At 38.8% G+C, this 11533-nt stretch overlaps 1 protein-coding gene across 1 annotated transcript in view; it reads right to left on the bottom strand.

Annotated features, from left to right (window-relative positions):
- The window catches only part of LOC124163187 (polyhomeotic-like protein 2), a 404958-nt gene that overhangs the window by 293028 nt on the left and 100397 nt on the right, over window positions 1–11533 (bottom strand). The gene's annotated exons all lie outside the window — the stretch shown is intronic.

The following is an 11533-nucleotide window of genomic DNA, read 5'->3' as shown; positions in this document are numbered from 1 at the left end:
ATATCGCAATAAAGTTTCTCCGTCAGGGGGAGAGTTGACGGTTGCAAAGAGAGGGGATGGGGCAAGACCTACATCGCGTAATTGGCGAATTGGTGAGTAAGAATAAGTTCCAAATAACTGAGGGCAAGATGTACGGTAACGACTCGGAGATATCCTTACGATCCAGCTGTTGATCGCAATACTCTGCCCAGGGAGAAGAGGAGGGAAGAGATAGGCAGCATTCAAATGCATGTTTCATAATGGTCGAGGGTTATACTTGCGATACTGAGGACTGATTGAGTCCTGGGCAATGAGGAACATAACATCCAACCTTAATCTTTGGTGGTCTTGGTAATTAAGGACAGCCACTCTTTCATGTCGCAATAAAGTACATTAATAATCGTATTTTCTTCCACAAAGTCTCAGTAGGCATTATACGAGGATCGGATGGGGAGGGAACTCGAAAATCAGTGATTCATACAAGATATTATATACATTAAGAACCGCAATACCATGCGCGAGCATCTGTAGACTAGTGGTAAGGTGTTCGACTGTCAATGGAAAGGACGGCAGATCGAATCCCGGAGCAGGAGAATTTTTTTTCGGCATTTCGAATATTCTGAAAATTAGTTGCAACTCTCCATGACGTCACAATCACGTGAGTGAGAGTATGAGAGCTGTGTGCATACAACGAGTGGATGACGTCATCAGAGCCCCCAAATGGCGGTATGGGACGGCCTGGGCAGCTGATGGGTTAAGGGAGGACAGGTAGGAATGGGCGAGGGTAGGGTGGCGCCGGGGCGGATGAGGTTTGTTGTGTCTGACCAAATCGCCCTACTTAGTAGTTGCGTGGTTCCACAATTGTACATCGCTTTATGTGAGTCAGTATAAACGAATCAATAAATAATCGTATATAATACCTTTTTTTGTAACTACCTATGAAAAGGAAAGTAAATGTGAATTACTGCTTATATTTCGCACGCGTTTTGTCTGAATCTTCAGACTCACTAGAAACGTTTTGAGGAATAAAATCCTCGACTTCGTCACAGCCGAAATGACCTTTTGTTTCGCGTTCCGATTCACCTTCCGGTATAGAATGCAACATAGATAGGACTTCTTCACGCTTTCGCCTACTTCTTCTAGCCATACTCCCAGTCAGGAAGAATGAAATCCTTGCTTCATAGGAGTTTTACAGTCCACTCGAGAGTTCACTGGATTCACTAATGCAAAGGACAGCGCACGGTTTTCCTGTGCGGCACCCGGCAGCCAGCGCTGTCAGAGCCGAACGTGCTAGAACAGTAACTTTATTTCATTCTACTGATTTATTTTCCTGGTTCATCAGTATATCAATTTTCTTGGGAATCGGTATATCAGAGGTACTGTTTCATATTTGAAAATCAACTTCCACGCAGTCAAGGCTGAAATAAAAGTGCTGCAGCGCAATGCACAGTATTAGCGGGCGGCGGCAAAGGTGGGCTGCGAGAAGGAAGGGGTAACGGAGGAGGGACAGATACAACGGATTCTTAACACATGCATTTGAAAATGCTATGAATTGCATATTCACCACTTTATCGCAAGGTAAAAGATTATCAGGACATTCACATAGTTTGTAGATCCAAACACAGACCCGTAAAATAAGAAATGCTTTCAAAGTCTCGCAAATATGAGCCAAAAGGAAAATAATTGTATATTTAAGCCTTTGATTGATTTATATTAATTATTATTGACATAAGAAGAGATAAAAACTTGTATAAATATTACTATTTGGTGAAAAGACAAGCAAAATACATTAGGGAGTCAAAATGACTCCCTTTGGTAATTAAAGGTAAATTTTGAAAAACGTGCACTATTTTATTTTCTAGAATTATTTTAATCGCACAGCCTTATTTTGTGTCGAAAATGAATAAAAGTCACGGAATTTCAGGCCGGAATTCGGAAAATTTTAGACAGGGCAGAGAAATAAAAATGGCGAGGAGTCAAAATGACTCCATCGGTAGTTCTAGTGTTAAACACAATTTTAATAGGGTTGTTTCATATTATTTTTTATTGCCTTAATCGAAAGATTATTACTCCTGGAGTACGTATTTCAAGCTTTTAGATTTTTAAATGATGATATCTATTTTTCGCGATTAAATGAAAAGTGAAAATTTTCAAGCGCACAAAAACGCGTCGGCTAAGTATGAATGCTAGGAAAACTCCGTGTGGCGTCATTCTGGTTCCCGCTGTGGGCGTGTGAGGTGACCTTGGGGCGAGGCTTTGAGCGCTGATACGACGCAGGATGCTAGCAGGTAGCAGAGTACCCTGCTAGCTGGTAGCGCTTGGCTAAAATAAGGATTATTAATACATTATCAAACGAAGAAAACTTTCCGACCATAGCCAGTTTTAATAGGTGATTATTAACACATGTCTCCCTGAGCTCTGTGCCTCATGCATGCATTGGTAATCTCAGACGATGAAAAACTCCTCTCCACTCGTATAGAATCTAGGTCCCTGTGACGTCACGTGGAGTGGCATCGCATTGCTGATAATCTAGCCTTTTCCAAATGAGGTTAAAATTGACCATTACCATTCGTCTAAACTGGGATTTCTAAAACCAAATATTTTGTATATTATGAATACACTAATGGTGGTTAAGGAAACGCAATCAATGCATTTCGTTTTCTTTTATGAAGGAAACTACCCTATTATGCGACTGGTTCACTTGGCGAATTCATCAACTTCAGGTAATATTAACATTAATGTTAATATTAATATTAATGGGAGTAACATAACGCCACGTGAAATCCTTAGATTTCTGCTACGGACATAATATTACGCCATCTGTCATTAAAAAATCGTAGTTTGCTATTTTTAAATAAAATTGTAAACCTCTAAATAAAAAAATGAAAAAAAACAAAAGCAAAAATCATTCTTCAAAATCATACCAAGCACCTATTCCTCGCATCAATTTTTGACTATCAAGAAATAAAACATATGTATTGAAAGTGGCCAGCACTAGGGTAGAGATCTACAGTTCAGCACGGTAAGAGTCCAATTCAGAGCTCTTAAAGTTTGAAATTTTGTTGAAATTCAGACTGTATTTGGTGAATTATGAAGAAGTAATCACAGTAATTACGGCTATTTAGACAGTAAACAATAATGTTTACTTTAAATTACATCATTAAATACACAAAGTTTAAAGTTTATCTAAAGATTGTTATGGTTTTGCTATGGGTGAGAATGATTAGCGAATTGTCATCGCAGGAAAACTGCATGCCACCCAAAATCTTTGACTGCTTGTGGCATCACTCAGCATCATGCTATTTGGAAGCTGAATATTAAGGCAATTCAACTATTAATTCGACTTGTGAGTTGAAATGCTAAAATTTACACGAATCATAAGTACTTACTGCCTAAATAGGCTAACATGCTGTGCTAATGAGTTGCAGTTGAAGTCTTCTCCATTAGTCATCAAATTCAGTTTTAACTTCCGCAAAACATTGAATAGGTCTTAAGGCAATGAATAACAACGACAATTAAGGCTGCTTAATAATTTTAAAACGAATGAATAACTGTCATTGATAGATAGGTTTACTGACATATATTTAAACAATATCATATTCAGTTTTAAAGAGACCTTGTTAGAGTAAAATGACTGTGTACAATTTTTTAAGTGGCGTTCGGAATTAATATATATTTCTTTTCGTACTCGATTGTTAGCGTAATTGAATTTGAACGATTAATTCCCCGAGGTTCAATAAATTATGCCTCCGTAGATGTTCAGCAACAGTGGCGCCGAATCCATGGGGCCTGAGGGGGCCCGAGCCCCCTCAAAAAATTGTTGTGGGTGTGAGGAAAAAATGTGTCAGGCTTGTCGATTTTCCCCGTAGCGTCCAGATATCGAGATTCGAGTTATCAGGGTTCTAATGTTGATCACATGACTCTTCTAAAATGCTTAAAAAATTTAAAAATCACTACTTATACCAATTTCCAGGGCAAGATCCCCGGTTTGGCCCCCCCCCAATATTTTTTGTTAGTCGGCATCCCTGTTCAGCAATGACGATACGCATAGAATTAAAAGATGCGGATTATTGGATTTTTATTTATGAACCTAAAATGTTTATATTTATGAATACGGTGAAAGAGAGGACTCCGCTTTCAAAAACTTATGGGGAAAAATGATTGAATGGCGGAAATATCTCCATCGATGATCAAAATTGAAGCCTTAATCAGAACTCCCAGCGCAGTATATCCGATCCTTGAAAGAAGATCGACAATCTCAGATATCCCTTCGTTTTTCCGGAACACCTTCGTAAGGGGTGTCTGAGGATACTCATTTCTGTGGGGGAGGGGGTATCTCTCATTAGCCTCTGATTCGCCACCATTAGCAAATTTAATCTGGCCCCAATGCAGAACGTTACCTCGGTGACAAAAGGCGATCTCGCCTTTCACAAGAATATTGGTCTGATTCATTTAGATGATTTCGGCCGCCAGTGTTTGCCTATCTCTACCTCTCTGGCGTGCTTGTGCTACTTTTTCATAAAAATAACATAAGGTGATGTATTGATCATTTAAACGGGAGGGGGGGGGCAACATCATTCTGATAATGGATAAACTCATACTAAACAAGGAAACCTCTTGATACATTCAAATACATATGAATCCTCTTATCTATTACTGGGTATTTTACCCCTTAGATATTTATATGTTTATAGAGTCCTGCGCATGTTTTATATCAGAGGCGGAAATGTCACTGGCTGTGTAAATAATATTTCCTACCATGGCTTGAGGCCACGGAATGGAGTACCTATTCCAAAACCGAAAAACGAAACTTTAAGGATGTCTTATTTATATTGTGCTACTAAGATGTTTAACCTTCTACCATTTAATATCACCTCTATAAAGTCCTTCACGTTGTTTTTACGTGAATTGAAAATATGGTTGTTCTCCATAGACAATATTGAAGAGTACTTGTAAATATTATCTTTGTACACTATTTTAACATTGTATGTTATTAGTCTGATTTCTGTACAGTGTATGGAATATTTCTATGTATAATGGTAATTAACGTATTTGTTTTCATTTGTTTTTATGTTTCAATCTTTCACAATATTCTCAAAGAACACACGTTAAAGAAAAGCGTACTTTCACTCAGTTAGGCATATTCGTTTGTTTTGGCCGTGCCAGCCAGCTTTTAGCTTGTTAATTTAAGAGGTGGCACCCCAAACACTGGTTCTTACCACAGGGGTGCCCATATTCCATCTTGTAAACACTCATGCTTAAGTAAGCTGCTAAAATTTCATGTACCATAATGTGGAATAAATATATTATTATTATTAATTATATTATTATTATTAATAATATACACGGCGGAGTATCATCGCGTGACGCAGAAATTCTTTCGCGCTTGATTCATTAAACTACTTCACAATTCGTTAACTGATTTTTTTCTTTATTTTCCTCATTTCGGGATGGGGGTCCTCGGGGGGCTGGACCCCCTTCTACACTACTCCGACCTTGCTTCCAATCAAAAAGACCTCCGATCAACGGGTGAGCATTCAAAATTCTAAGCTAAGGTGGGAGCCGCTAGAAACTCGGATGCTGCGCGCTAGGCTTAGATAGCTTGAGCTATTAAGAATAGATAACTTTCGAATATACAAGAAGAAAATCATATTAGGACGCCACTAAGTGTGGATGTTCTTAAAGCTTGCGTGCCCTTCTATCGTCATAATAATTTATATTACGTCTTTTGTTAGCTTTTGAATTCAGGACAATTAAAGCCTCTATCTATAATTGACAAGTAGGATAATCATACACATACGACCAAAAAGACCTGAATGATGTCTCACCGACGTGGGATTCGAACCAAAGCCCTCTGGTTTTTTCGAGCGAGCACGTCATCCCCCCGCCACAGGGGCAGTCATAGAGGTGAGGAGGAAGGGAGGTGTCAAATTAATGAGATGCAGATGACATCAGACGAAATGAAAAAAAAAGAAAGGAAGGTCGACGCGCGATGAAAAGGATCTCAGTCGCCGCCAGTAACGAGCCGTTACGTATTCAAATTACCCGTTCTTTGGGCTTTGCGCGATGCGTGCATTTGCGATGCCCACCAATGGCCTCCCGAACCCTAATCGTGTCCCTCAGACGGACAGAGGGCAAGGGAGAGACGAGAAAAGGAGCGAATCTTCATTTTTTTAATCCCTTCTCGTAGCTGTTGCGTTTCCTAGAGTCGCAGTGCCGTTTATTTCATCTCCGGCCTGTTCCAGCCAGGACGCACTTTTATCAGAACCACGTATGTATTTAATACACATATTTTCAGGTTTTACATGGTAATGCAGACCCCACTTCATAACTCAAAAAATTATAAAATTACCTCGTTCCTATTTTCTTAGCTTGGTACTCTATATAAAACCAAGTCTCCACATTGTTGAACCCAATGCCAATCTCCAGAATCATTTTCATCCATTGGTATTACATTGTAAAATATTTGCATGTTGCCCTCATGTCATTAAAAGAATATAATGTATTTAAACGCTATCTCAAGGACTATTTGTTGATAAATGCATCCAATTATGTGGACGCAAATAGTCATCCATTATTTTGGCAGTCAGCTGTTTCACTTTGTATACATGTATATCCATTTTTATTATATTATTCTATTTCTTGCACCCCATGTATTATGCCTGATTTTAAAGTGCCATGCAGTTGCTTCTGTTTGCGGTTGGAAAAATAAAATAGATGAAAATAAATAAACACTTTCACTTTTGTGGCTACTGAGAGGATTACTTGGCACAATCTAAGACATAGACCATTATTCGCGGCAAAAGGAACGAGTGAAAAGGTAATGTAACCATTTTAAAGCAAAATGAAAGGGCTAGGTGGGATACGGGAGTAACCATAATTTGGGAAATAAGTGAAAATTATTTTAAGCGGTACATTTATTTAATATTTACCCTTTGTTTGATACAGCCAATAAAATACGATTTCATAACCGTAATCCTCACATTCCTTGCTCTCGATGCCTTATAATACCGCATTACGTTCATATTCTGGTGACTAATCATTATATCAAACTCCAAGTGCAGTTTACCAAACCAGAGTCTGCAACCATTTCACCGATTGGCTGCTTAATTAGTATTGTTATTTATTATTTCAGTTTCTCCAACAATATTAATCCACTGGTTTCGAAGTTAGCAGAGATTTGCGTTGTTTACAACAAATCCATCAATTTTCGTGGTATAAACAATTTGATTTCTGCAAATTGTTAATATCAAATCTGGCTTTCTAATATCGAAAGTCGAAGTTATTGGAACGAAAATTGCGGGAATACTAAGCGCTCAAAGTTGGGCAACTTGATATTACGCACAAAAAACGGGCATTTTTTTCAGAAGAAATAAAGTATAGGACATAATATCGGGCCGAATTTTTTTAAGTAGATGGACTAACGTAGAAATAAATTCTCTAACTTTTGCTTTTTGTTGCAATGAATTTTGATTGGTTCGTTCAGACGATAGAGCTCCTCAAACTCGGGTGTCTCGCTTTTTTTTTACAGACAGTAGGTAGAGACTCAGTACGCGTATATAATTTTAGTTTTTTTAACTGCTTGTATCCTAACATCCCTCGCCATAAGCCTGTTAATGCAAGTTAAGGGTTAGTATTTAGATGTCGATTTAAGGAGACATTTCATGACTTGGTTTCCAGTCCGTAGTTTCGGATTGCGCAACCGCAGTGTAAAGTGCGTGGGGCCAGAGAAAACTCGTCAGAAAATATTTCTGATTCTGGGGTCAATATTTTGCCCTAGAAACGAACCTAAAGTTTCCACGACCAAATGGCGAGAAGCAAGACAAGTGAGTGACGCACTCTCCTGCAAGCGAACCATCTTTCAACTTTTTTTAAATTTAATTTTTATTTTCTGAGGATCCAGAAGAGGCGTATCGCATGCGAAAAAAAATGTCATTAGCGGCGACGACAAAGCTTTCGCGTGCAACACTCTCCATCGTGTACTCGCATCCTCAGACAATGAATGTCCACGGCCGCGTCGTGCCCTCCCTCTCTCCTTGCTGCGATGGGCCCGCACCCCTGCTGCCCGCACCCCTGCCGCCCGCACCCCTGGCGCCCGCAAAAGAGGAACGCAGCGATCGTTCGCCACCGTTCGAGGCATTATGGGCGGAAAAATGGTGGAGGGATGAAAGTGCGTTTCCCTTCCGGAGCAGGGCTCGTCATTCCGCTGTTTTAAGCACCACATTTTAGCGCAGCCGAAAAAAAAGTGGCGAGAGAAGAATCCAAAGAGACTCTGTGACGTATATGTAATGTGTCCACATACAAGTGATACAAAGGAGAAAGTAATTCTTTTCTTAGGGAAAGTTCAGTCCGTAATGAAGTTTAAGTATCATATTTTACGATTATATTCCAAAACTATGAGGTATTAAAACAATTGTTGCTCACCTAGTTTAATCCCAGGAATGCAATTTAGAATGACTGATGAGAGTATATTGGGAAATAAAAGCGTTGCAAACAGGTTATTCAATTGATTTTGCAAATTCATTACTTTATGTATGGGCACATGTGCGTAGGCTGAAGATATAATATAGTTTTGCGAATACAGGGACCATTTCAAGCATTATTTATTATTTTATCTATTCAAAAAATCATCCGCCTTGACCGGGATCTCTATGGATCAATTCCATTGGCTTTATTTTCTGTCAGGAACCTTATATCACTACTTCATATTATCTATGCATCAAATGTTCTATTTATGTTTCTAGAAGACTTTTTTGCTATCCGAATACATAAATTATTGCGATTACTTTCTGTAGTTGATCCCATTAAATGGCAAAAGCTTCTGGGTTCACCTAAATCTCTAAACTGGTTTTGTGTCTATGATATTTTACAATGTTAAAGTAGCAATAAAAAATATTAAATATTATTAAATCACTACGACTCCTCTCCACCGCTGATTATATATGGATGTGCGTTTATACGAGGGAGGAGAATGTCCAGCGAGCTTCACCTTTTACTCCGAGATGGAGTACCTGGCGTGCGTGAGTTTACCAAGCAATCACAAAAGACAATTGTCGTCCCCTGGCACACACACGTCATTCCCACGACTTAGTCCCCGCCCCTCGTCCCTCCACCACAAACCACCTTCAGTCTCCTCTTGGAAAAAGCGCTCGAAAAAGAACATTACCACCGCAGTTTTATTTTTTTAAACTCCGCGCAACACACAATGCCCCCGGACCCTCCGCTGTGATTCGGGACACGGCCGTAATGGGTCGTGTTTACTTACACGCGCGCGTGGGCAAATTCCACATTTTTAATTACTCCTATTTTCTGACCATTAAAAGGCCCAATAGCTCCTTCCTACTGTAATATTCGCCCCGTAATTAGTGGGAGATAATTGTGGGGATGACGGGGAATATTGAGCAAATTGGGATGGGGGGAGTTTTTAAATGATGCCTAGGGGTTGGCTTGGCAGCTGCTCGTGGTCGGGAAATAATAACAACAAACGCGCGACGTTTATAAGATGGAGAAGGGGAGAAAAGTGATTCGCGCGGTATCTGACACGGGGGAGAGGGGATAGATGCCCGGGGAAGACGACGGTTATGCGGGCGAAACGTGTGTTTTGTCGTCGGCGAACCATTTCTCGCGTCGACTAGATCGTGTTTTGTTTTGTTGAGTGGGGCAGGTCTAGAAGGGCGTGGCAAGACAGACGGTAGATTGTTTGAAAGTAACGGAGGGCTGCTTCAAACCCTGTCCAGACTATTCCGTATCCTTCGCTTTGCATTAATAGACTGCATTGTCTATTCAAATGAATAGGTTTCCCATTCAATCGTGACACGGAGCTCGTTGACGTCATAGTACTGGCCAACTGGAGCATTAAATGAGAGACAACAGGAGGAATATTTTTTGGAGCGATAGTCATGGGCGTGTGGAATGACTGATAGGGCGTTATTTTTTTCGGCTTTCCCATCTGGCGACATTATTTCCAGAGGCTGTTTAGCACTTGAGTGATTAATATCTCATTCCGTAATTAAAATTTATGTTTGTGAAACTGTCAAAAGTATTACATATAAGTGTGGAGCAGCAAGAAAGCAAAATAAATAAATTAAATATTTTCAGCAAAAATCGTGAGTTAATATACTTGAGGCATACAACATCAAGGATCTTGTAAGTTGCCTAAACATTAGATATATGTTACCAGGTACTTGTGATATTTTAAAGGGAAATTCTATCAAAGAACTGGAGAAAACCCACGTATCTTCGTCCAACTGAAACCCGGATTGGAATTCAGAGCTGATAATATCTCACCACCCCATAAATTGTTTATTAAATTAAAAGATTTTCTATTCGTTCGTAAAGAAATTCATACTCCAGGCCAGTGCGAGCATAAAATGAGAGACAGTTGGTGGAATAATTTTATGGACGAACAATTTCACGGAGAAGATTTCAAGGATGAAAAACATTACTTTCTTCAGCATCTACTATCAGGAAGGGTACATTTGTTCAAGTATTTTTTGCAATGAACTAATCAATGTAATTTACTTTGCGTAATTCATTTCCAATATAATCATTATTGCATTCATATGGGTGTGAAACACCACGAGGTCAACAAAAACCAATTAAATAAGCAATTAGTGAGTAAAAATGTGGCACACTACTTAGAATCTAATAAGTTACCGGAATATTAATTTAGTAGAATACTAATTACATATTGCAGGCGACAGAACTTACATTTTTGCCGTTGAAGCTTGTAAGGGCTGGTAAAGGTTTTGTGTGTGGAGGCAAATCTCCAGAAGGTCATAACTAGAAAGAAATAAATACAACACTGACGCCATTAACAGGTGTATTCAACGAGAAAAAACAAGGATACATAGCAAAATCCATGTTTTAAGACTTTCATGAATACTTAGTCTCGTGTTCGGTCAAATAAAATGAATAAAATAGATAAATTAACTAAATATCATATTATTTCTGTTTTTACGATTAATAAAGAACATTCACGAAAAAGGGAGTGAAAGTAGACTTAAAACAAAATAATGCTTCTTCAAACAAAAAACAGAACACCTAATAAAAAATATACTTGGATAAGAAAAATTTCTTTCACTACTGACGTTTCTTCCATATTTTTCTCGAGCTACTTTTATTCTGACGCATCGACAAGCCATGATACAAAGTTGGCGTCAATGGTGACATGGTAATGGTGTTCTCAATTTTACCGACAATGATGGGAAATATAATATTTTTTCCTTCAAATTACTCAAAAATCTTCAGCAAACAGGGGAAATCCATTGATGACATATTGATCTAAGAATTAGTGCTTGAAAATAAGAGATTTTAACATTACTTCCGTTTTATATAGTCTTTTTCACGACGAATTGCTCTTTTTAAAATTGCGATAAGTTATGAAAATTTTCGGGGTACATTTATCATACACTTTCCAGCATTTACAGGTAACCCTAATATGTAAATTTTGCCAGTTTCTTCACTCACTCGGTGTTCCAACCCGAAGGTTGGTTTGGCTGGTTTCAAGAAATTCATTTAGAAGTTTTCAAATGCTTCGCCTGGGATCTGACTT

The sequence above is a fragment of the Ischnura elegans genome, chromosome 8, assembly GCF_921293095.1.
Source record: "Ischnura elegans chromosome 8, ioIscEleg1.1, whole genome shotgun sequence".
Taxonomy (NCBI): Eukaryota; Metazoa; Arthropoda; class Insecta; order Odonata; family Coenagrionidae; genus Ischnura; species Ischnura elegans.
Note: the sequence above shows the minus strand (reverse complement) of the source record. Positions and strands in the feature narration are given on the sequence as shown.